General features: G+C 40.1%; 1 protein-coding gene across 9 annotated transcripts in view; it reads left to right on the forward strand.

Annotated features, from left to right (window-relative positions):
• R3HDM2 (R3H domain containing 2) overlaps window positions 1–27,429 on the forward strand; it is a 160,816-nt gene that overhangs the window by 34,502 nt on the left and 98,885 nt on the right. The window lies entirely within an intron of this gene.

A 27,429-nucleotide genomic window follows, 5' to 3' on the forward strand; every position in this document is an offset into this window, starting at 1 on the left:
CAAAGAAAAATCACCCTGTCACTCTCTGCCAGCTCAGTTCATTGTTGCTCCAGCAACCTCTTCTCCTACCCAAAAATATCATCAATGTTAGTTGGCTTAGCTGGTCTCTGGTCACTGTCCAGCTTCAGGAATCTTTCGGAGTCTGTGCCCCAGGCTTCTGCTCACAGGCCCATACTAGCCACCATTGGTAGGTCTGCTGGTGACTGTTGATATGCCCCTCACTAGGTGGGGGGAAGAACCAACTGACGTTTTGCTTTCCATCCGTTTCAGAAGTCTTTTCTCAGAATCCCATGCATGCCAAAAGCCAGTGGGAGTGTCCAGCCTTCCAACCAGTAAGGGCCAGTATCAACCATATTTGCCGTTTCCCCTCTTCCAGCCACCATGATTAGCAAGAGGGCAAAAGGCTCTAGTCACCCATGTGCAGCTCCAACCCCTCCCCCATTTCCCTGGAGGGGTGGTGTCCCCATCCCTCCCATTACAAGTACATCGTACTTTCTGTTTGTCTTTAAAACAATGGACATACATTTTGGTTTTTTAAAAAAATTCAGTTTAGTGTTTTAACCATAAGGCTTTTCCAACTTTTTAGAGTGTAGATAAAATGTTTTGAAGTAGTTTAAATTTATTTGAGTAAATATCTACAAAAGGTAAGATATCTATAACTGGGGAATTCTTAAGAGGAGATTAATATAGATAGTAGTAGGAGTCTTTTTTGTTGATTTCATCACACTTGAGATACTATATTCACAGGTATTTTTTAGCTTTAAAGAACTTTATTAGAGCCCTGACTGGTGTGGCTCAGTGGATTGAGTGCTGGCTTGAGAACTGAAAGGTCACAGGTTAGATTCCCAGGCAGGGCACATGCCTGGGTTGCAGGCCAGGTCCCCAGTTGGTGTGGGAGAGTCAACTGATTGATGTATCTCTCACACATCAAAGCTTCTCTCCCTATCTCCTTTCCTTCTCTCTCTCTAAAAACCTTATTAGAGTTTGGTATAGCAGCTTTCTTGGTGTATCTAAATGTTTGTTTCCAGATCACATTAATTGTATCATTTGCCAGAACTGGGAGGGTTATATAACACTACCAACTGAAGAGCAGTCAGAAAAGAAGATTGAGCATCTCTGAAATTATAATGTAGGTTAATAGAAGTATTTTTAAGTTTGAAAAGTTCAGATTTATTTGCTACTTTGGTTTTGCCAAGTGTCAGTATCCAGAGTGAAGTAAAAGTGTTTCTATCACTACCTTGTCAGCTATTGAGTGACCAGCATGAGTACACTGCCCTAGTTTTTTTTCCCCCATCTTTTTTTAAACTCAAGGTATAATTGACAGATAGTAAACTGTATATATTAAAAGTGTACAATTTGTTAAGCTCTTTTTAAAGATTTTATGTATTTTTTAGAGAGAGGGGAAGGGAAGGAGATAGAGAGGGAGCAAAATATTAGTGTGTGAGAGAAATGATTGGTTGCTGCTTGCCACATCCCAACTGTGGTCTGGCCACAACTCAGGCATGTGCCCTGACTGGGAATTGAACCAGCTACCTTCTTTGTGGTATGATGCTCAACCAACTGAGCCACACCGGTCAGGGCTACAATTTGTTAAGTTTTGACATAGGTGTTCATCCATGAAACTATCACCACAGTCAAGATAATGAACATAAGCATTATCCCAAGAAGTTTCTTATCCCCATTTGTAATGTCCCTCAACATCAGTGGTCTCTAGGCAACCACTGATCAACTTTCTGTCACTATAGAATAGTTCCCATGTCTAGAACTTTATGTAAAGGGAATTGTAAAGTGTATGTTCTCACATTTATTTATTTTGGGCTTGGCTGTTTTTTCTTTTACTAAGCATGATTATTTTGAGATTTATCTATACTGTTGCATATGTCAATAGTTCATTTCTTTTTGTTGCTAAATAAGTGATCTGTTGTATAGCTGTAACATAGTTTATTTATCCTTTCACTTGTTGATGTCCATTTGGGTTGTTTTCAGTTTTCACCAACTACAAATAAAACTATGCTATGAATACCTGTGTACAAATCTTTGTATGGACATAGACTTTTTTCCTCTGAGTTTTTTTTTAATTTGAGGTAAAATTCACATAACATACAATGAACAATTTTAAAGTCTAAAGTTCAGTGTTATTTAGCATATTTACAATGCTGTGAAACCACAATCTTTCTCTAGCTTTAAAACTTTTTCATCATTCCATAAACCATCTTACACGCATTAAGTCAGTGGTTCCCACCTTTTTGGCACCAGAGACCGGTTTCATGGAAAATGATTTTTCCACAGGCTGTGGGCAGGGGATGGTTTCTGGACAATTCAAGCACATTGCATTTATTGTGCACTTTATTTCTGTTATTATTACAATATAATATATAATAAAATAATTATACAACTCACCATAATGTAGAATCAGTAGGAGCCTTGAGTTTGTTTTCCTGTAACTAGGTGGTCCCATCTGGGAGTGATGGGAGACAGTGACACCTGAAATGTGTTGCTTATGTCCAGTCTGCCCCATAATCTTGTTTTGGTTACTATTGCTACAGAAAATTCCATATCACAAAAGTAGGATGTGGGAAATGGAGGCAGGCTTTTCAGTGCTTTAGTGGCAATTTCAGGACATTCCACCTTGACTTTAATCCAGAGTGTTTGGAGAATTTGAAGTTGTCTCAAACATACTTTCAAGGCCACCATCATTTGCAATCTTAAGCAGTTGATCCTCTTCTGGCACAAAGTTGATTCACCTAGCCTGTTCACAAATGGGTTACAGATCCATTCCTTCCCAGTTCAGGGGTCTTTTGTGGTAGGGAAGTAATCCTCAAACTCTTTTGAAAACTGAGGTAGGTGATCGTACCTTCTGGGAGAAAGAAGGCCCTGCCTCAGCCTCTTTCAAAAATTTCTGCTAATGTTTGAAACATGTCAGAAACCTAGTGTTCACTTATCACCCCCATAATTCCAGTTTGTCTTTGAATGCAGCCACTTTACCTGCTGACTCGATCACAGCTGTTCTCCCCTCTAGTAATAGAGTTTGTTGAGCAGGTTGAATATGTCACACAAGTTGGCAGGTTTTGTGATCCATTCTGTGTCACTGAAATGCGATACTAGTGGTGACTGTTCTTCTAAAAGCAATCTCTGGAGTGGCTCTCATAACTCAAAAACTCTGGCCAGTGATCTGCCTTTAGAAAGCCATCCCACTTCTGTGTATAAGAGAAGACGTGTGTGCTCTGTGTCCATCTCACAGAGCTGCACGAACAGACGTGAGTTAAGGGCATGTACTTTAATGTGGTTGATCATTTTAATCATATCCTGCAAAAAGTTAAGTTCAGGTGACGTTTTTCAGCTAGCCAGCATTTCTCTATGGATGACACACTGTATAGACTCACATTCGGAAGCAACCTCTTTGATGTGAATAGGGAAACCAGAACAGTGTCCAGTTGTGGCAGCTGTTCGGAATGTGCATATACCAACACAAAATGATCAGTTGGGTTTTCCTGATATGTAATCATTCAAACACTTGAATAGCATTGCAGCTGTGGTGTTGGTTAGCAACAGAAGTGCACATAACAGCCCTAGCTGGTACAGCTCAGTGGACTGAGTGCCAGTCTGTGGACCAAATTGGATCACTAGTTTCATTCCCAACCAGGGCACAAGTCTGGGTTGTGGGCCAGGTCCCCAGCTTGGGGCGTACAAGAGGCAACTGATCAATGTTTCTCTCACACATCGTTTTTCTCCCTCTCTTCTTCCCTTGCACTCTCTCTAAAACCCTTACATTTAAGATCTGACAGGAGGTGGAGCTCAGGTGATAGTGAGAGTGACTGGCAAGCACCTATAAATACAGATGAAGCTTCAGTCACTAGCCAGATGCTCACTTCCTTTTGTGTAGCCAGGTTCCTAACAGGCCACGGACCACTATCAGTCTGTGGCCCAGGGGTTGGGGGCCCCTGCATTAAATAATCACTCCTATTATTACATTTTATAGATTAGGAAACAGGTTTAGAGTGAATAAGTAACTTTCCACAAATCCTCCAACTGGTAAATATGGAATCTAGGTCTGTTTCTTCACTTCTCTATTTAGCTAAATATTATTTGTCCTTGAGCTTTAGGCATTTCTTCTTCTGGAAACCTTTTTTCTTGTATAATGTAGATGCATGCTTCTTCTGTGCCCATTTAACCTTGTGAGCAGCTCTGGTTACAGTATATGTTATAATTTACTCATTTGTCTGCTGCACTGTTGATGTTCCTGGTAGGTGCAGAGAGGGAACTTTATTCCTCTGGCACACAAACATTAGATTGCATCCCAGACTGTTTGTTTCTAAGAGGAAAATGCATACTGGGGACCTTAAAACCTAATGTCACTTGAGGCCTACTTGCTCTGTTCATTCTATGCAAGCAGGCGCCTCAGTTTGGGAGCCATAAAACAGGTAATATTATTTGCATATTCTTCCAGGTTTTCCAATCAGTGAACATACTCTTGCTGTATTATTTTGGAGAAGATTAAATAACAACAACAAAAATAATAGCTGACATTTAAATGGCATTCCATGTGTCTAAGCATTTTACCTGTATATTAACTCATTTAATCTTTACAACCCCATGAGATAGTTACTTTTATATTTGTTTTACAGATAAGGGAAACTGAGGCACGAAGAGAGTAAGTAACCCCAAGATTACACACTTTATAAGTGGCAGAGCTGGAAATCAAATGTCTGAGGTCTATATTGTACAGAATACTGATCAGATTCCCACAGTTACATCTTTTGCTAGGATAAAGGCAAGTGAGGATTAGAGCTCAAGTCAGATGGCAACAACTCTGGTGTGATGCTTTTATAGAAAACGATGATTTAGTATACATTTTTTAAAATGTTGGTTTTTGGTCACTGGTAAATGACATTTATTTATTTTTGTTGTATTTGTGTTTTCTTTTTGAAACAACAAAAAGAATGAAAGGATCTTCTCATTATCTTTATTTCGAAATCATTATCACATTTCTGAGCTTTCAATCTGTTTAATTCCCACTTGGCCAGAGAATAACAGGAACAAAAAGTGTTGAATTTTGGTTGAGACTTAGGATATTGATAATAATGTTTATATTGGTCAATTTCAGAATCCTGTTATCTTTATTAGAGAGCTACATCTGAACTTTATCTTTGTGGTGGGATTTATCTGCCCATACCTCCTTTTTTGCCCCTGCAATAATCCCTTGAGCATTACAGTAATGTTAATTTTGAGAATGCTAAATAGCTTCAGTAATTACATACCTTGCTGCATTTGCATTTCTAGACATTTATAGCTTTGTATTTTTGGTCTAGAATAGGATGTATTGGAACTTGTTGGATTTTGTGATTTTTTTTTTTAAAGACTTTGTATTTTGTTCAGGGAGGAGTCATGGATTTTCAGGGAGGAGTTTAATCCATGTAAGTTCAGCCATGGAATTTAGGGCTAATGGAAATTTATTTTGCCAGTGCCCATGAATATCATATTTTTGCTAATAGTATCTTGAGGTCACCAAGAATAGCTTTTAAGATAATGCCTTATGTTGCACTGTGTTTCAGACCAACATGGAGGGTGCAGTTGTGTTAAAATAAGCTTCTAAATAAATACCCAAGCTAGTTTTGGGATTTATGTGATATAAAAGCATATTTGTAACATGTTCACCATATTGACAAACTTAAAAAAAAAGATTTTTAGAGAGAAAAGAAGGGAGAGACGAAGAGAAACAGTGTGTGGTTGCCTCTCAAGCGCCCCTTACTGGGGATCTGGCCCAGAATGCAGGCATGTGCCCTCACTGGGAATTGAGCCAGGGACCCTCTGGTTTGCAGGCCAGTGCTCAGTCCACTGAGCCACACCAGTCAGGGCAAACTTTTAATTATCAATCATGTAGGATATACACTGCTGAGGTTTTTTCCAGCTATCATTCTGTCTTCCTGAGAGTATCATGTATAATGTCATTAAGGTCATTTCAGTTTGTTTCAGATTAGATTTGATTCCAGATTACCTACTTCTGCCACAATATTCTAACCTTTAGTTTGGAACTAAACATTCAGCAAAGTGATAAATATGTTAAGGAAAGTTGAAAACCGAAATAATGTTTTTGAGAGTGTGATAGGATGTAGGAAATAATTTGTAGACTTGCTTTGAGTTCTTAGGAGTTGACTGGATTGGCCTATGCAAAACTCAAGGGGTTAGGGATAAAAACATAAGAGACAGGTGCTCTTTTGGATTTCTTTTTACTTCTTCCCATCATATTTGGAGCTTAAGAAAGAGCTTTAGGATAATTTAGTTAATTAAATTTACTCTCTGTGGTAGGAGAGTGTGTGGTAGGAGTATGTGAAATTACTGACTGTTATTTAATATCCCTGTACAGGTAGGTAACTAAGTGAAGTTGAAGAGAGCAGAAATGTCCTCGTGATAAAAATGCACTGTTTTTATTAATTTCATTTTTAAGGAAGCTGTTCTGAAATGAAAGGAAGCAGCTAAATGAAGTAACCATATATAAATAATTCATTTTCTGGTTATACCAGGCTTGCTTTCATATTGTATCAGTGTTGGGGTATCAGATAACCACTCTGTCCTTGCTTTTTGTAGTAATAGTTTATTAACAAATACATATTCATTATGCCAGGAACAGAGAGTAAGGGGTATAGCAGTGAAGAAAAAGGAAAACTTCCTGCCTTTGTAAAGCTTACATTTTCCCCAGGTTTAATGAGATGTAATCAACATATAGCTCTGTTAAAGTGTAAGATATACCACATATTGACTTGACATGTATACGAGGTCTATCTGAAAAAGTCCAGCCATTGCTAATATAACAAGAATAGTAGGTAGAAAATAGACAGGGAGAGGTTAGGAATAGTATAGGAAATGTAGAAGCCAAAGAACTTACGGTATATGTACGATCCATGAACAAGGAAGAGGGGAATAAAGGGGGGAAATGGGACAACTGTAATAGCATAATCAATAAAATATATTTTTTAAAAAACCTAGCAGCCAAGGAGAGTGGCCTGGAATGTGCATGCATGAATAGTGACAACTTCACTGTACTAGTCGGGGGGGGAGTAGTGATAGACACTGTTGAGTGAGCATGTATACAGTGTGGCCGTCACATTCAAAATGACTGAGCAAGTAGAGCAATGAATCTGCATCAAATTTTGTGTTAAGCTTGAACATTCCTCCTTGAAAGTTACTCGGGTGACTCAGGAAGCCTCAGCTATGGGCAACTAGTGATCGGCAGCTTCATCACGACAACGTGCCTGCTCATTGCATGCATCTGGTGCAGAGTTTTTGGTGAAACATCAAGTCACCCAGGTGACTTAGCCGCCCTACAAACCAGATTTTGCATTCTGCAGCTTCTGGCTTTTCTCAAACTAAAATCACCTATGTAAAGGAAGAGATTTCAGACCATTAGTAAGATTCAGGAAAATACGATAGGACAGCTGGTGGTGATTGGGAAAACTGTGTGAGTTCCCAAGGTGCCTACTTTGAAGGGGACTGATACGTCATTGTCCTATGTACAATGTTTCTTGTATCTTCATTAAATCTCTCTATTTTTCATATTACATGGCTGGATACCTTCTAGACAGACCTCATATATATTACAGCATGATTACCACAGTAAGTTTAGGTAACATTCATCTTTTTTCTTATAAGTTAGAAAAAATAGAGCTTACATTTTAATGGGAGAAATGTTTGTAAGAAAAATAATACCAGTAGACTTCCATTTAGTTAGGAATGGAAATCCCTGAAATGAGACCCAAAGGTAGTTGTGTTTTGGTTATAATTTCTCTGAAATTGGTTTTACTTTTTTGCCTTTAAGGTATATTTTTGCCCAGACTAGGGAGAGGAGTGATGGCAGAACCAATAATAATAGTTTCAGCTTGTCACATATTTGCTGTGCATTGGGCACTCTGCAGAATTACTTTGAAACTATTTCATTGCATTAAAATCCTATAAAGAAGGTTTTATCTAGCTTATTTTTCAGGTCAGTAAAGTGAGACTTACAGAGATGGTTACGAATCTGAGATCACATAGCTTGTATGTGATAGGGCTAGGTAGGCCTGCTTCTAATAATTTTAAGTTCCAGGGAAAGGTCATGGATGGAAGCACATATGCCATGTCTAAATATTTAAGTTGTAAATCAGGATTTTTTAAAAACTTAGGAAAATTATTCTTATTTTACCTAGATAATGTACTTTCATAATGATTTAGAGCCCAGGATTTTTGGACTTCTGAGACAGTAAGGAATATTTCAGAAAGACCTCCTAAATCCAGTCTCCATCTATACCCCTCTAATAATCTGTCCTTTGTATACTATTCAGATTAAAGGATGCGTATAATAGTGGGTATTATCTATGGGAAGACAGAGTTTGAGAAGAGATCCACTGAAGGCCTTGGAAGTGGGCTTAGGACTGCTTGGGTATGGAATGCTTGGATTCAGACTATAGTTTGGGATGGTAGAGTCAGAGGCTTTAGGTAGGTATGTGCCCTTGGTCCAATAAACATCTTGCCCTGAGGGGATAGGTAGGTTAGAAGGGGGTCCGAGTGGCTCTGTCTAAAGTGGAAGACCAAGAAGATGGTTCTCTTTTTTTTGTAAGAAGATGGTTCTTTTACCATACACCTTGGTGGTACTAGTGCCGGGACTCAAATCCAGGTCCATCCAAGCATACTGTCTGTTGACAACAGTAAAAAAGTCTGAATTTACAGAGAGAAGAATGATGGCTTACTGTGCGGTGAGTGGAGCAGGGATGGAAAACAGCTGGTCCATCTATGTTAGGTCATACCTGGAGAAGTGCTTTACATGGACCATGTTTTAAATGAGCCAGTCTGTTTCTCTGAAAATACTATTTAGTGTTGAGACTAAGAATCTAGAGAATTTAAGAATTGGAAAAAAACTTTATCTTATTCCAAGCACATTCTGATCTTTGTGTAGTTTAAGTTGAGTGGTACTGTTATGAGAAGACAGGCAATTTTTCTTCTAAAGGTAGGTGAGGCAGAAGCATTTTGGTTTGTTTTATGTATTGGTCTTTAGTTCATACTGAAGAAGAATTTCTTCAGTACTGTTTTTGTTTAGTTAGAATAAAACAGTATATAAAAGGACCAGATTACTGTTTATTTCTATATTTATATCATACATCATAGGTAGAGTAGGCATTAATATTTGCTCCTAAAATTTTCAGTCATCTGGAATCAATCTCAGACTTACGAAGAGATGTATATTTTGATGGTTGTGGGGAAATGCAGTTTTGATGTAGAATATTATTTCTTAATCACATGCATTGTTGAGTTTGTAGACTACGCTTGGGTTCTGGTCATTCTTACAATCCTTAGTATACCAGATTTAAGATTGTCCAGCCATGCTATCCATCAGACCCCATACTTGAAGCATCCTTGAATAGGTTGAAACCTGCACAGTGTACACGCACCCATGATCTTGGCCTGTCCTCATATAACTATAAGTTCATCATTTCTGTCAGACTTGGAGTTTAATTTTAATCTGATGAGAACATGATCATGGCTTCTGTCTTGTTTTCAAGCTACCCTTTTTTTTAACAGGTGAGAATCTTGGGTTTGTATGTGTTGTGTAATCTGATCTGCTAGAGGTACAGAAATGAATAGAAAAATCTTGAGTGATATGTACCCTAAGTACTAGAGGATAATTAGTAAGTAAAAGTCTAAGTTGATGTTGGACCTAGAACTTGTTGATATGTAAAATAGAATTTTAACCCCCTTCTAATTTTTTCTTAAAAACGTGTCTTTCATATTGTTTTTTTTCTCTCTCTTCCTCTCTCTTTTATCCTCACCCGAGGACATTTTTTCATTGCTTTTAGAGAGAGAGAGAGAGAGAGAGAGACATTGATGTGAGAGAGAGATGCCTCGACTGGTTGTCCCCCGTACACTCCCAGACTGGGGATTGCATACTCAGAGACCATAGATGGAACCCACAACCTAGGTATGTGCCCTGACCGGGAATCAAACCTGCAACCCTTCCAGCTTTGGGTGGACGCTCCAACCAACTGAGCCACATTGGCCAGGGCAGGTTTTCTTTTTCTATAACTACTATCCAGATAGCACTAATGTTTATTAGGTCTCTTGGTTACCACATGTACCAAGTTCCTAAAGAATACTTGTTTTTTGAAAAAGCACGTTAGAATTCTGGCATCTGTTTTGAGTGACAGTTTCAGCAGCATCCTATATTGCAAAGGGCCTGGGAATTTGCTGACACAGATTCATCTTCTCTGACTCCTGCCTGATTCTCCCACCTAGGCTCTGTGGCCTATGGTTTATTTTTAAATCTGACTGCTGTGCTCTGTATTGTGGTTTTTCTTTCCTGAATTATTTATCATTGTTTGGAGCCAAGTGGAGCAGCATGTTTCTTCACCATTGCTCATTAGAACCCATGTGTCCGTCTTCAACTTGGTTGACAGATTTGGTTCATGTTAAATCCCATTGGTTCATCCTAGGAAGGTTGCAAAGGCAATGTGAGAACAGGCCACAATCACTGTTATACTCTAAGAGCATTCAGACTTTTAGATTATTTTGTTTTGGCAGCACTGGAAAGATAGAAGTTATGTCATGTTCTTCCCCTAAACTGCTCAGAGGTAGATCGTGCTCTGCTGATTTTTGTGATGACATTTATTTAATGTTTTTATAGTTTAATTTTAGGAGAATTAAGAGAGGAATACCTATGAAAAACACAGCACTGAATTTAGATTTCTTGAGTTATAAATATGAGTTTTGGTGAGCACTTTGAAATCCTCTGATTTGGGGGTACGGGTTATGGGGGATTCATTTGTTTTGTTTGGGAGAATTCTTATTGCCTGTTCTCTCAGCTTTTAATGCTTGGAGGAGGGATGGCAAAACCCAAGAGTGAGACAATTATTTTGAATGATATTTTCTATTTTCTGATGCTTCAGAACCAGCATTTTTTGATTCTGGTGTTTCTCTTTGGTCTTTGTCTATGTTTTTTTCCTGCATCCTGTCTTTCATGAAAATATTTTTCTCTTTCTCAATGTTGCTGTTTTTTTCCTTTGTGATATGTGAGCACACTGTTACTTGTGTATTCTTTTTTAAAAATATTTCCCTTTTTATATCACTGTAGGCAGAAAGAGAATACCTGTCAATTATTTTGAACCCCTACCCTGTTGGCCAGCCTTGAATTTGCTCATACATTTAAAAAAATGATGGTATAGATTTGGCTTCCATTCTTGAAGTAATGATGAATGCTTTTATATTTTGTACCAGAACAAGGTTTTTGGCTTTCTGTTGTTGCTTTTGGTCAGTGCCATTGGCTGAGAAACTGGTATCTCACTGCTCAGTGATTCCAGTTTTATTATTATTACTATTGTTACTGTTATTATCATCACTTCATTTCCCTGTAATAGTCGCTCTTAATTACATAAATCCTACATTTCTCAGCAGGGTCTTAGAACAGCCCCATTCACTAACTATTCTCCTGACATTTCATTAAACTCAGTTCTTTGGACTGCATCAGCCAGTTTACTAAACTAAATTTACCATCTCTCCCTTGTGCTTTTGCTCTCCTCCAGGGTATCTTTATTTGCTCTTTGTCAATACATTTATTTTAATTTTTTATTTTTTGTATTTTTAAAAATTGTTCAAATACAGTTGTCTCCATTTCCCTGCCACCACTTTCCTCCACCCTATCCACCCCCACATCCCACCCCCAATCTTTGCCCCCTTTGGCTTTGTCCGTGGATCCTTTATACATGTTCCTTGGTGACCCTTCCTCCTCTTTTCCTGTTATTGCCCTCCTTCCCTCCCCTCTGGTTACTGTCAGCTTGTTCTTCCATGAGTCCTTGAAAAATCCATTGCAAAATTATGTTCTTGAGGACACTTAAGGGCAAATCAGAGGTGAATGGATTTGTTTTTCTCATTGTTTTGAATTTCTGTTGCTTTTAATTTTTCATATATATTTTAAAAATTCTAGATTCCAATTGAAAGGACAAGAACAAGTATCTTGTTTTCTGTGGTATCTTATAAACTGCTCTTACTGCTCTTAGCACATGGTATGCTGCCATTTGCCTTACAACAGGGCAGACTCACTGGATAATAGGGTATCAATATAGGGAAATAGGGATTTTAAGTATTGGGGATTCTCAATTTTGTATCTTTTAGAAGAGTGAGAATATGAAGACTTTACAGTCTTACTTCGAATTATATAATTTTTGGAGACTAAAATAATAATAGATTACAAACTGAAAGTTCAAAAAGACATGCGTGGTTTTTAAAATAGCCATCCAAGTTTTGTCTGCATGACAAAGTTAGAGCATATTTATTACTGGCATGCTAGGAAGATGGGTCACTTGAGCAAAAGTCTATCCCTGGCAGTCTGATGGTGTAGTTTGTCATCCTTAATCAGCTTGAATTTAAATTAGTTTACTGTGAAGATCTTTTAGGTGACATTCAGAACCAGAATTGCATATTTTCTGTAGGGCTGTTAACCTTATTTTCCACCCCCGCCTTTGACAGTTTTTGTGAGAGTTGAGTTTACCTTGGAGATATTAATTCAGAAATAGGATCCCTGACCTTTTAAGAAATAGAGCTATGTTTCATTTCCTGACACTTTTTAGATCATTCGATGTTGTTAAGGTGCAGGGTTTATGGGGGTAGGGTGGGGGACTGAGGCTTCTTAGTGAAGGCTAGGGAGGCAGAAAGCTACCTGAGGCTTCTTATTTTCCTAATCCTTCTGTATGAATTCCATCTCTTGACCACTTATGCTGCCTTCTTAGCCCCACCCCAGCTGCTCCAGGTGAATCCTCAGTTCTAGCACTTCTGACTACAAAGTTAGGAAACAGTCCCTTAAGCCTACCCTCACTTCTGGCACCAATTGCAGAGTTCAAGTTTCCCTAAGACCATCATTAAATTTGATAATTTCATAGAAGGACACACAGAACTCACTGAAAGCTGTTACACTCAAAGTTACAATTTATTTCAGGAAAACGATGGCAACTGAAATCAGCCAATGGAGGAGACATATAGGGTAGAGTCCAGGAGGGTTCTAAATGCTGAGTTTCCAGTTATCCTGTCCCAGTGGAGTCATGGACAGTGTTAACTCCTCCTGGCAATAATATGTGACAATACACATGGAATATTACCAACTCAATAATCTCACTCTAGCCTTGGTGTTCAGAGTTTTTGTTGCTACTCATCACACAGGTATGGTTGACTGCCTACATAAGCTGACCTCAGTCTCCAGGTCCTTTTGAGGTCACATTAATACTGTGACCTAAAGTCACATTGTTAGACTATCTGGCCTAGTTCAAAGCTCCCAGTAAACACAGACTCTTAACAAGCAAAAGATTCCAGTGGTTTAGGATTACTTTCAGGGAGCCGAGGCAGAGACCAGAAGTCTTTGGGCAGAATTAAATTCTTTACTATGCACTGTGCTAGTTTAGTCCTCAGGCCCAACCAAGAGAATTGGGAAGGGAATGGGTAAAATTTTTGAACCATGTGAATTTATTTTTTGGTCAAAAAGTTAAATATATATAAACTAAGTTTAATTAAAAAGTAAATCCAGCTCTGGCTGGTGTGGCTCAGTGAATTAGCTGCTGGCCTACAAACCAAAGGGTCATCTGTTGGATTCCCAGTCAGGGCACATGCCTGGGTTGTGGCCATGTTCCCAGTTGGGGGCACACGAGGGGCAGCCACACATTGATGTTTCCCTGTCTCAAAAAATGAATAGATAAAATCTTAGAAAGAAAGGTAGATCCAAGTTGATAGAGCTCCTGGGCCCCTGAGAGAAGCCAACAGATCATCCCTGGTGTAGCATATGCCAGCCCTAGCTTCAAAGAGTTCCCAAAGATAGATTACCAATAAATATGTGCTAATAATAATAATAATGATATCACAGATGTCACTGTGAACAAGCATAAGCAGAACCAACTGAGCTAGACCCACAGAAACTTCAGATATCAAATTATTTGACATAGAATATAAAATAAGTATATTTAGTGAAATAGAAGAGTGAATAAAAACTATGAATAAGAAAGAATAAAGCAAGAGTGGTCGGGTTTTAAATAAGGAATTAGATATTTTCCAGATATTTTGCAAATAAATATATATAATAACTGAATAATTAAAACTCAGTGGAAGGGAGCTTAAGTTTTAGTCACAGTAGACTAACACAGAAGTTGATTTATGCTCCTGCCTTAAACAAATAACTGGACAAAATATATATTTAAAATGTCTTAACTCTAGCTGGGTAGCTCAGTTTGTTGGAGTGTTGGCTTGATATGCCAAGGTTGTGGGTTTGATTTCTGGTCAGGACACATACAAGAAGCAACTGATGAATACATAAATAAGTGGAACAACAAATTGATGTCTCTCTCAAATCAATGAAAAAACCTCTTTTAGACATTGGACAAGGGGTAGCACAGAACAGTGATACCTGAGAGAGGTGAAACAAATAGGTTGAGCCCTTTAATGGCCCCACCTTTTGGCCTGAAGAGAGTTTCCAGATTGTAACACCTAGTATGGGAAGGGACATCCAAATAGCGCAGGTAGTCTCCCTGAGATGAGGAGACAGAGGTAAAAATTTAGCAATGTCAAGGCAGCTAGAATTTGTATGTAGAGAATTTAAGAGAAGAGAGCTTCACAGGAGAGATTAAGAGGTTCCCCCTAAACCTGCACTGTCTAGTACAGTAGTTGCTAACCACATGTGGATATTTAGATAAAAATTCTTGACTTCTAGCCAAGATGGAGGCATAGGTAGAAACACTGTGCCTCCTCCCACAACCAAAATTAAGGACAACAAAGCTTTAGAAACAAAAAAACAAACCAAACGGAAAATTGAACTGTATGGAAGTCCGACAGCCATTCATCCAGACCAATAAGAGGGGCAGAGTCGGTGGCCGGTGGAGCGGGGTTGCAGCAGGAAAAGGCGGTGCCTGGCAGACCCAGGAGCTCAGATGGCACGAGGCTAGCAGATCCTGGGTGTGGGAAGGAAACAAGCAGACCCAGTGAAGCATGCAAGGCTGCTGGCTGACCTCAGTCACACATTCATGTGTAGATAAACCAGGCAAAAACAGGCAGCGAGACAGACCACGCAACCCAGGGCCCCAGTGACGGGATATAAAGCCTAAAAGCACCGATTCAAAACACTTGCGGGGGCAGAAGTGCCAGGAGAGACTCCCAGCCTCACAGGAGAGTTTGTTGGAGAGACCCACAGGGTCCTAGAACGTACAGAAGCCCACCCACCTGGGAACCAGCACCAGAAGGGCCCAATTTGCTTGTGGGAAGTAGCAGAAGGGACTGAAATATGAGCAGAGCAAACACCATTGTTCCCTCTCTGATCCCTCCACCACATACAGCATCACAACCCGGCAACTGGTGAACACCTAAGGCTCCGCCCCTCATACATAACAGGTGTGAACAGACTGAAATATTATGTCTCAAAGAGAACAAATCAAAGCCCCAGAGCCAATACTTTTAAGTGACCAAGAGATAGCCAACCTGTCAGATGCACATTTCAAAGGATCATAGTACATTCATGGTTGCTTAGGGCTGAAGATTGGAAGAAAATGGGGAGTTATTGCTAATGGGTATAGGGTTTCTTTTTGGGAAGATAAAAATGATAGAAAATTGATATTGTTGATGGAATCACAGCTCTGAATACACTAAAAGCCACTAAATTATACACTTTAAATGGGTGAATTGTATGGTATGTGAATTTTATCACAATTAAATTAATGAAGATGAAATAAAGCTTTTAAAATATATAACTAAGTATGGTAGAGAGGGTAAATGAAATACTTGCATCCTCCCACAACCACTTCAGAATTACAACTAAACTCTAGAACAGCCATCATTAGAACTTCCTGAAATCTAGCTGCACAAAAGTCCTATAACTAAAGATACAAAGAAGAAGCCACTTCGAAACTGGTAGGAGGGGCAGGGACACGGAACAGGCCTGGTTTTACACCCACATGTGGTAGTTAAAAATCGGGGGATATCTCAGCTGCGGAGGTTCCCACTGAGGATCAAGGTGTCCCAGCCCCACACCAGGCCCCTCAGCCTAGGGTTCCAGTGCCACGAAGAGAAGACCCCATAATTCTGGCTGTGAAAACCGGCAAGGATTATGGCTGAGTGACATGGAGGGCTTTTGGAGTCCTAGGCATTCCTCTTGAAGATCCCATGCATGTTGAAAGGTGCCAGGAACATACAGAGAAAAACTGAATTGTCTACCATTAGGGTGAGGGCTGGAGGGGCAGCTTTCTTCCAGATAGAAGTGCTGGCAGAGGCCATTGTTCCTTTTCTGAGCCCTCCCCTGACAGTCAGCAGGTGGGTACCATATCTGAGTCATCAACCTTGGTAACACTGTTTGCCCCATCCTGGTGATTCCCTCAGACCCTGCCCCACCCAACTTTGACACCTACCCAAGCTGTTTCTACAAGCTTTTCTATACAAATGGCTTATCTTGGCTCATGCTTAAGACTTTCCTAAAGTCTCTCCAGTAAATAGAATCTGGCCTCAGTGCTACATGCCTCTTGCTCAGTGCCCTCAGGCCTGGTACTAGTGTCAGCTGGCCTTTGTTCACAGCTTGGCCTCTCCAAGGCATGTCCAAGACCAACACAAGAGCAGCAATCTGTAGATCTCTAGTTCATGCCAGGTGGGCCTGAGCAGGGCACAGCTAGAGGCTGAACTTGACCTGCACCTTCCAGGAGGTCCCCAAGCCTGCTTACATGGTGGACAGCTTCAGACCATGCTGAAGCACCACCCAGCCACCTCAAGGATTAACACACTCAAGGTGCAGATTCAGCAGGCACCAGAACCTCACTGAAGCAAGTCCTGTTCTATGAGGTCAGTCACTGCACAGAAGATCCTCTACAGTGGTTGCGGCCAGTCCTCGCTGATAATTGGTGTAGAGGTTAAATACGTCCTGTTGAGGTGTCAATACCCATCAAGGCTCAGCTACAACAATAGGGTACACACAGCCCACACAGGGTGGGGATGGTACACCTGGAGAAATTAGCTTGAGTAACCTGGGAGGTTGTGCCATTGGATCCTACAGGACACCTACATAAGGCCACTCTATTAAAACCAAGAGATGTAGCACCTATATACCTAATACATAGAAACAAAAAGGGAGGTAGTGAAAATGGGGAGACAAACAGGTCTCAAATGAAAGAAGAAAACTCCAGAAAAAGAACAAAACAAAATGGAGAAAATCTACCAGATGCAGAGTTCAAAATGCTGGTTGTAAGGGTGTTCAGTGAGTTGGGGAAGAGTAGATGAATGTAGTAAGAACTTCAGCAAAGAGATAGGAAATAGAAAAATTGAGATTTGCCCAATTAAAAATGGGCAAAGGACCTGAACAGACATTTCTCCAAGGAGGACATACAGAGGGCCCAGGGATGTGTGAAAGGATGCTCAGCATCACTAGCCATGACAGAAATGGTAATTAAAACCACAATGACATACCACTTCACACTGGTCACAATGGCTGTCATAACTAAATTAACAAAAAAGTGCTGGTGAGGTTGTGGAGAAAAGGGAACCCTAGTGCACTGTTGGTGGGAATGCATACTGGTGCAGCCATTGTGGAAAACATGGAATTTCCTCAAAAAAATAAAAATGGAACTGCCTTTTGACCCGGCAATTCCACTGCTGGAACTATACCCTAAGAGTCCTAAAATACCAATTCAAAAGAAGCTATGCATCCCAATGTTCATAGCAGTGTTATTTACAATAGCCAAGTGCTAGAAGCAACCTAAGTGCCAATCAGTAAATGAGTGGATCAGAAAACTATGGTACATATACACAATGGAATACTTTGCAGCAGAAAGAAAGGAGCTCCTACCCTTTGTGACAGCATGTATGGATCTGTAGAGCATTATGCTAAGTAAAATAAGCGAGGCAGTGAAATACAAATACCATATGATCTCACCTATAAGTGGAACCTAACCAACAAAACAGGCAAACAAAATATAACCAGAGACACTGAAATTAAGAACAAACTGACAGTAACCACAGGGGAGGTGGGAGAGGATAATAGGTGGGGAAAAGGGAAAGAGTTGTCAGGAACATGTGTAAAGGATACATGGACAAAGCCAAACGGGTAAGATCAAGGGTGGGAAGTGGAGATGATTTGTGGGGGAGGGGAAGTTGGGGGGAAATGGGGACCAACTATACTTGAACAACAATAAGAAATGTGGAAAAAATAAGAACATAAAAATTGAGATAGAAAACATCTAAAAGAACCAGTCTGAAATGAAGAATGCACTAACTGAAATAAAGGATACATTTCAGGTAATCAGTAATAGACTGGATGAAGCAGATGATTAAATCAGTGATTTAGGAAATAAGGAAGCAGACACTATCCAGTCAGAACAGCATAAATAAATAAATAAATAAATAAGAAAGATAGTTTACAGAGTCTCTGGGACAACTTCAAGCATTTGGGGTTGGAAGTGTGGTGCTGGAAGGGGAAGAGAACAAGGAATTAAAAACCTTTTTGAAAAAATAATAACAGGTATGGGTAGGTCAGAGGAGAGTAATGGGGGAATAATGAGGACAACTATAACTGGGCAGCAATAAAAATAATAACAAAACTTACCTGGTAAAGAAAATGATATATAAGTCCAGGAAGTGAAAAAGTCCCAAACAAAATGAACCCCAAGAGGCCCACAGCAAGATACACTGTAATTAAAATGCCAAGGGTTTAAGAGAAAGAATCTTAAAACAGTAAGACAAAAGCAGTTAGTTACCTACTAGGAGACTCTCATAAGACTGTCAGCCGATTTCTCAACAGAAATTTTGCAGGTCCAGAAGGGACTGGAAATATTCAAAGTGGTGAAAAGCAAGGACCTACAACCAAGAGTACTCTGCCCACCAAAACAATAATTTAGAATCGAAAGGCAGATACAGAACTTCCCAGACAAGAAAAAACTAAAGTTTATCACCACCACACCAGTATTACAGGGAATATTAAAGGGTCTTGAAGAATACAGACTTAAATGTGAATGGCAGTAAATACATATCCATCAACAATTACTTAAAATGCAGTTGTATTAAATGCTCTAATCAAAAGATATGGTGGCTGAATGGATACCAAAACAAGACCCTTACATATGATTGTAAGAGACTTCAGATTGAAAAGCACACACTGAAAGTAAAGGGATGGAAAAGATGTTTTATGAAAATAGAAATTAAAAATTAAAAAACTGGGGTAGCAATACTTACTCCAGACTAAATAGACTTCATTAAAAAAAAACATTTTATTTTTTAAATTATATTTTATTGATTGTGCTATTACAGTTGTCCCAATTTTTCTCCCTTTGCCCCAGTCCACTCAGTTCTCCCCTTTCCTGAGGCAGTCCCCACTCAATTGTTCGTGTACATGGGTCATGCGTATAAGTTCCTTGCTACTCCATTTCCTATACTGTACTTTACATCCACGTGACTATTCTGTAACTACCTATTTATACTTTTAAATCCCCTCACCTCTTTACCCATACCCTACCTTCCCACCCCCATCTGGCAACCATCAAAACATCTCCATTTCCATTATTCTGTCTCTGTTCTTGTTTGCTTTGCTTGTTTTTAGATTGAATTGTTGATAGATATGTATTTTTTTTGTGATTTTATTGTTCATAGTATTGATCTTTTTTCCTTAAATAGGTCCCTTTAACATTTCATATAATAATGGTTTGGAAATGATGAACTCCTTTAGTTTTTTCTTGTCTGGAAACCTCTTTATCTACCCTTTGATTCTAAATGATAGCTTTGCTGGGTAGAGTAGTTATGGCTGTAGGTCCCTGCTTTTCATGACTTTGAATATTTCTTACCAAGCCTTCTTTTTTTTTTAATTGCTGTATTTATTTATTTATTAAAAATATTTTTCTGCCCTAGCTGGTGTAGCTCAGTGGATTGAGCGTGGACCTGTGACGCAAAGGGTCGCCAGTTTGATTTCCAGTCAGGGCACGTGCCTGGCTTTCAGGCCAGGTCCCCAGTGGGGGACACATGAGAGGCAACCACACATTGATATTTCTGTCCCACTCTTTCTTCTTGCCTTCTCCCCATCGCTAGAAATAAATAAAATATTAAAAAATATATTTTTCTATCGATTATACTTTTACAGTTTTCCCAATTTTCCCACTATAACCTTCTCTGACCTGCCCCCCCAGCCCTCCAGCTTCCCCCCCGTTAGTTCATGTCCATGGGTTGTACATGTAAGTTCTTTGAGTTCTCTGTTTCCTATACCATTTTTAATCTCTCTCCATCTACCTTATGCCTACTAACCATGCTTCTTCTTCCCTATACCTTTCCCCCACTATTCCTCCCTTCCCTCTCCCCACTGAACTCCCTCTGTGTGATGTCCATTTCTCTGATTCTGTTCTTGTTCTGGTAGTTTGTTTAGTTTTTGTTTTCATTGTTTTTCTTTTCTTTTAGGTTGATTTGTTGATAGTTGTGAGTTTGTTGTCATTTTACTCTTCATATTTTTTATCTTTTTCTTAGATAAGTCCCTTTAACATTTCATATAATAAGGGCTTGGTGATGATGAACTCCTTTAACTTGACCTTATCTGGGAAGCACTTTATCTGCCCTTCCATTTTAAAGGATAGCTTTGCTGGATAGAGTAATCTTGGATATAGGTCTTTGGATTTCATGACTTGGAATACTTCTTTCTATCCCCTTCTTGCCTGTAAGGTCTCTTTTGAGAAATCAGCTGATAGCCTTATGGGCATTCCTTTGTGGGTAACTCTCTCCTTTTCTCTTGCTGCTTTTAGGATTTTCTCTTTATCTTTAATCTTGGGTAACTTAATGATAATGTGCCTTGGTGTGTTCCTCTTTGGGTCCAACTTCTTTGGGACTCTCTGGGCTTCCTGGAAGTCTATTTCCTTCACCAGATTGGGGAAGTTTTCCTTCATTATTTGTTCAAATAAGTTTTCAATTTCTTGCTGTTGCTTTTCTCCTTCTGGCACCCCTATAATTTGGATATCTTTGGATATATCTTTGGATATATTTGGAGTGTTTCAGATTGTCCCCAAGGTTTATAAGACTCTCTTCACTTTTTTGAATTCTTGTTTCTTCCTTCTGTTCCCATTGGATTTTTTTGTTTGTTTGTTTGTTCCAAATCATTGCTTTGAGTCCTGGTTTCCTTCCTGTCACTTCCTGTTCCCTGAATGTTTTGCATTATTTCATTTTGGGTATCTTTCATTTGTGTTTTTATTTCTCGACCAAGCTCATCAGGTCTGTGAGCATTTTGATTACCAGGGCTTTAAATTCTCCGTCAGATAGGGTGGCAATCTTTTCCTCGCTTAGTTCTCTTTCTGAGGCTTTACTCAGTTCTTTCACTTGGGCCATATTTCTTTGTCTCAGCACAGCTGATAGGTTATGGGGGTGGGGGACTTCGGTATTCACTGTGTCAGAGCAACCCTCCTTACTGCGCTCCGGCAGTGCCTGTGGGGGAGGGGCCAGAAAGGGAACAGTGTGGCTTGCCTGGCCTGCTCCTCTCTAGTGCCCTTTCCAACTCTCATGTGAGACTGGGACCTTCTCCTACCACTGCAACCATCACAGCCCACAGCCACCTCTGAGTCCCCTTAAATCAGCCCCTCCCGTGCAGCTCAATGAGTTCAGGAGCCAGCCCCGCCCCCAAAGTCCACTGCATCACCACAGTTTTTCTGAGTCAGCCTGTGCAGTCTACCACCTTACTGGTCTGGTTGTTCTGGTTGATTTTTTTCTTTAATTCCTTTGTTGTTAGAGTTCCATGCAGTTTGATTTTCTGGTGCTTTTTTAAAAAAATATATTTTATTGATTATACCATTACAGTTGTTCTATTCCCCCCCTTCATTCCCTTCCACCCTGCACACCCCATCCCCCCTTCCCCCCTTTAGTTTATGACCATGTGTCTCAAGTTCTTTAGATTCTATATTTCCCATACTATTCTTGCCCTCCCCCTATCTATTTTTTACCAACTGTCTGTGCTACTTATATTCTGTATCTTCTCCTCCCTTCTCCTCCTCCTCCCACTCCCCTGTTGCTTACCCTCCATGTGATCTTCATTTCTATGGTTCTGCTCCTGATCTAGCTGTCCTCTTGGTTGCTTTTGTTTTAGGTGTGGCTGTTAGTAACTGTGAGTTTGCTGCCCTTTCACTGTTCATATTCTTTATCTTCTTTTTCTTAGATAAGTCCCTTTAACATTTCATATAATAAGGGCTTGGTAATGATGAACTCCTTGAATTTGATCTTATCTGAGAACCACTCTATCTGCTCTTCTATTCTAAATGAAAGCTTTGCTGGATAGAGCAGTCTTGGATGTAGGTCTTTGGATTTCATGACTTGGAATACTTCTTTCCAGCCCCTTCTTGCCTATAAGGTCTCTTTTGAGAAATCAGCTGACAGTCTGATGGGAACTCCTTTGTAGGTGACTGTCCCCTTATCTCTTGCTGCTTCTAGGATTCTCTCCTTCATTTTAATCTTGGCTAATGTAATTATGATGTGCCTTGGTGTGTTCCTCCTTAGGTCCAACTTCTTTGGGACTCTGAGCTTCCTGGATTTCCTGGAAGTCTATTTCCTTTGCCAGACTGGGAAAGTTCTCCTTTATTATTTGTTCAAATAAGTTTTGCACTTGTGGCTGTTTCTTTTCCCCTTCTGGTATCCCTATAATTCGGATGTTGGAATGTTTAAAGATGTCCTGGAGGTTCCTAAGCCTCTCCTCATTTTTTTGAATTCTTGTTTCTTCATTCTTTTCTGGTTGGATGTTTCTTTCTTCCTTCTGGTCCACTCCATTGATTTGAGTCTCAGTTTCCTTTCCATCACTATTGGTTTCCTGTGCATTTCCCTTCATTTCGATTAGTTTAGCCTTCATATGTTCCTCTAATTTGTGACTATAATCAACCAGTTCTGTGAGCATCCTGATCAGCAGTATTTTGAACTGTGCATCTGAGAGGTTCGCTATTTGTTTTTCACTTAGAATTATTGGCTCTGGGGCTTTGACTTCTTCTTGAGCCATGTTTTGGTCTGTTCGTGCCTGTTACGTATGAGGAGCGGAGCCCTAGGTGTTCACCAGGGTGGGGCAACTCAGTGGCTGGGTTGTGACACTATATGTGGGGGCGGGGCCAAAGGAAAGCAATGGTGGGCCCCCTTTGCTGCCTCCTGCGGCCATAGTGGGCGGCATGGTCTGTCCCACTGCCTGGGAATGTGTGACCGAGGTCAGCCTGCCACTGGATTAGCCCACTGCGGCCTGTGTGGTCCGTCTCACTGCTCACTCCTTTGCTGGTTTAGCTGTGCGTGAATGGGTGATGGCAGCCAGCCTGCTGCCCTGAGGCCTCACTGGGTCAGCCGGAGGCGGAACTGCCTAGGGTTAAGGGAGGGATCTTTCTTGCCTGTCCCTGCTCCGCTGCCTGCTCTGCCCCTCTTACTGGTCCAGTTGAATGGTTCATTGTTGTCGGACTTCCGTATAATTCAATTTTCTGTTCTTTGGCTGCGTCTTTGTTCTCCAAACCTTTGTTGTATTCAAACTTGGTTGTGGGAGGAGGTACAGTGTTTCCACCTATGCCTCCATCTTCAATTTTCTGGTGCTTTTGGTTGTTTATTGATTTCAGATTGGTTGTTATCTTTCTTTTCATTGTGTGAGGAAACAAAGGGCCTGTACCTATACCTCCATCTTAGCTGGAACTCTCTTATCAACCCTTCTAACCTGCTTTTGAGAAACACATGACAGTCTTACAGGAAATCCCCTGTCTTTTCTCTTGCTGCTTTTAAGATTCTCTTTCTCTTTAACCTTTGGCTTTTTAATTACAATGTGTCTTGCTGTGGACCTCTTAGGATTCATTTTGTTTGGGACTTTTCTTACTACCTTTTACCTTTGACGTTTTAATTATAATGTGTCTTGAAGTAGACTAGGGAAGATTTTCTTCATTATTTTTTCAAATAGATTTCCAATTTCTTGCTCTCTTTCTTCTCCTTCTGGTACTCCTATGATGCAACTGTTGGAATGCTTGAAATTGTCCCAGAGGCTATTTACATTGACCTTGTTCTTTTGGCTTCTTTTTCTTCTTGTCCTGATTGGTTGTTTTTTAATTTTAATTAATGTACCTTTTATTTCTGACTGGATCTTTTTTATGCTGTGGAGCTCCTCACTAAGTTCCTTGAGCATCCTTATAACCATTGTTTTGAACTCTACAACTGATAGATTGCTTATCTCATCTCCATTTCATTTAGTTCTTTTTGTAGAGTTTTGGTCTATTTCATTTGGGCCATGTTTCTTTGTCTCCTCATTGTAGCAGCCTCTCTGTGTTTGTTTCTTTGTATTAGGTAGAGCTGCCCTCACTCTGTGTCTTGGGAGCCTGGCCTAATAGAGTAGGTGTCCTGTAGGGTCCAGTAGCACAGCCTCCTTTATCACCTGAACTGGGTACTCAAGGTGTGCCCTTCATGTGGGCTGAGTAAATGTTCCTCTTGTAGTTGGACGTTATTTGCTTTTGGAAGGTCAATGGGAGGGATTTTACCCTGGCCAGTCAGCTGCAAGGATTGTCTCAGGCCACTGACCACCAACCTCCACCCCCTGTGGAGGGAGGTTCAGCTCTGTGGGAACAAGGTTGTTGTGCTTCGACATGGTCTATAGCTATGCACTGGGTGCACAGGCTCTGGGTTTTCCTGGGTGGTACGGGCCAAGATTGGCCCCCATCTGTGTTTTGCCTGGGGTACCCTGCCAGATGTATAAAGCAATTTGAGGTGGCTACTACTTGTGCCGGGCTTGGAGATTCCCAGGTGGAGCTAAACTGTGAAGTTTGGCTGGCTGCTGCTAGTGCTAGACCTGGGGGCACTTAGCAAGAGATACAGGGGTTGGGGACTCACTGAAGCTGGCTGTTGCATATTTGAGAGGATTTAGGAAGTTGTGTAGCATGAGCCAAACTAGCCATTCAGTTGGAAAAGCAGTTTGCATGGGCCCATAAGTTGGGTGGGACAGAGTCTCAGCAGTCTCCAGGGTGGAGCAAACAGTGTTAGTCAGGTTGATGGAGTCTCACATAATGGTACCTACCTTCCTCAGGTAATGGTACCTACCTGCCTCAGATAATGGCACCAACAGAGCTATGTGGCTCTGTTGCTCTGTAGGGAGTGCATTCAGAAAAGGGACAGTGGCCTCTGCCCTTGTTTATGTCTAGGAGAAAGCTGTCCCCCAGCTATTGCCTTGATTCCAGACACTTCAGTTTCTCCCTGTATGCTACTAGTGCCTTTCAAGCTGCTACCCCGTTGCTGGAGCTCAGAGGGAGTGAATCTGAGTAAGTTTATATAGGGGTTCTTTAAGACGGACTGCTTGGGACTTAAGAAGTTTCTTCCACCCCCTTAATCCCCACTGATTTTGCCTTCCAGAAGATGTGGGGACTTATCTTCATGACACTGGAACCTTGGGCTGGGGGCCTGGTGTGGGTCTGGGACTTCTTGCTCATGAGTTATCTGTCCCAAATTTTTATATACCACACATGAATGTGTGACCAGCTGGTTCTGCATCTCTGCCCCTCCTACCAGTCTGGATGGATGTGGTTTAATTCTGTTATTGTCCGACTTCCATCAACTCAATCTCTGATGGTTCTGAGTGATGGTTGTTCTATATTGTAGTTGTAATTTTGATGTGGTTGTGTGAAGAGGCAAACCATGTTTATCTATGCCACCATCTTGGCTAGAAGTCTCTAGATAGACTTTACAACAAAGGCTGTAACAAAAGACTAAAAAGGACCCAGCCTTTCCACTACTGCATATTGATGGAAATTGTTCATCGGCAGATGAATGAATAAAGAAGTGGTGCATACATGCAATGTTATAATGACTTAGCCATCAGAAGAGTGAAATCTTGCCATCTGCAACAACATGGATAGACTTAAGAGGGTGCTGTGCTGAGTGAAATAAGTCATACTGAGAAAGATAATGTCGGTGATTTTACTCATATTTGGAATCTAAGACACAAAAAAATGAACCAGCAGAAAACAAACAGACTGATAGATAGTAGAGAACTTTTTGGCAGTTGCCAGATCAGAGAGGATTGGGAAGATGGGTAAAAAGGTGAAGGGATTAAGTACAAGTTAGGAGTTACATAATACTCACAGAGATGTAAAGTACAGCCAGAGAATATAGTCAGTAAGATTATAATAAGTTTGTATGGTGTCAGATCAGTACTAGATTTATTGGGGTAATCACTTGGTAAGTTATATAAATGTCTAATTATTGGGTTTTACACCTGAAACTACTATAATATTGTACATCAACTATAATTGGAAAGTAAACCCCCAGCCAAGTGACTCAGGTGATTGGAGCATCATTCCATTCACCAAAAGGTTGAGGGTTCAATCCCTGGTCAGGGCAGGGACCTAGACTGTGGGTGTCATCCTCAGTCAGGGCATGTACAGGAGGGAACCAGCTGATGTTTCTCTGTCTGTCTGTGTCTGTCTTCTTTACTCTCTCTCTAAAATCAATAAACATATTCTCAGGAGAGGATTAAAAAAGAAAAATATTTAAATATAAAAATATATGAGCTGGTAGAATTTTTTTATTTTGTATTTCAGTGGGGAGGCATTAAGGTTCATGCTATAAGTTTATTGGCAAACATCTAATATGTTTTCGTGGTTTTAACCATTTTGTAATGAGTACGCCTGATAAAATCCTCCTCTTCCTATCTGTTTCATGGATTAACTAAACGTTCTTTCTTATTAAGCAGTTGGTGTCTTACTATAAAGAAAGGTATGGCAAATCCAGATACAAAGTACATAATCGTCATAACTAGTAACCACCATTTGTTTTCCACTGAAAATTGCAAATAACTTCCTTGGGCCCTCATAGTGACTCCTTTGGACCACAGAGGTTGTGACCCTCTGAATTCTGCCCCAACATAACATAAAATGTGCAGTGGAGGAAATGGTAGTATCAAACCAAGTCCCAATTTTTCATGACCTTGTTTCCCTGTGTCACAAGAGCTGATAGAATTAATCACCATCAAACTACCACTACAAGATATGTTAAAGACAGGATAAAACTATACCAGATGGAAATTTAGATCTACATAAAAGAATGAGGAAAAGCATTACATCTATATAAAAAATAATAGGTATTTTAAAAGCCACTTAAAAGATAATTGACTATAACAAAAGCACTAAAACTGTATTGTGTGATTTATAACTTGTGCAGAAATAAAATGTATAACAACAATTGCCCAAAATGTTGGGAGGACCAAAATAGAAGTGTACTGTTCTAAGGTTCTTACATGAGCAGTGGTACATTATTTGAAGGTTGATCGTGATAAGTTAAAGATGTATACCCTAAATCCTAAAGAAACCATGAAAGGAGATAAAACTGAATTACAAAAATGCTTAATTTTAAAAAAATCCAGAAAAGAGATGAGCTGATTGGACAAATAGAAAAGAAATAGCAAGATGGTTGGTTTAAATCAAACCATATTAGTAATCACATTAAGTGCAAATA

Source organism: Sturnira hondurensis, unplaced genomic scaffold (assembly GCF_014824575.4).
Source record: "Sturnira hondurensis isolate 20B ecotype Veracruz unplaced genomic scaffold, ASM1482457v3 Scaffold0020601, whole genome shotgun sequence".
NCBI classification, from domain to species: domain Eukaryota; kingdom Metazoa; phylum Chordata; class Mammalia; order Chiroptera; family Phyllostomidae; genus Sturnira; species Sturnira hondurensis.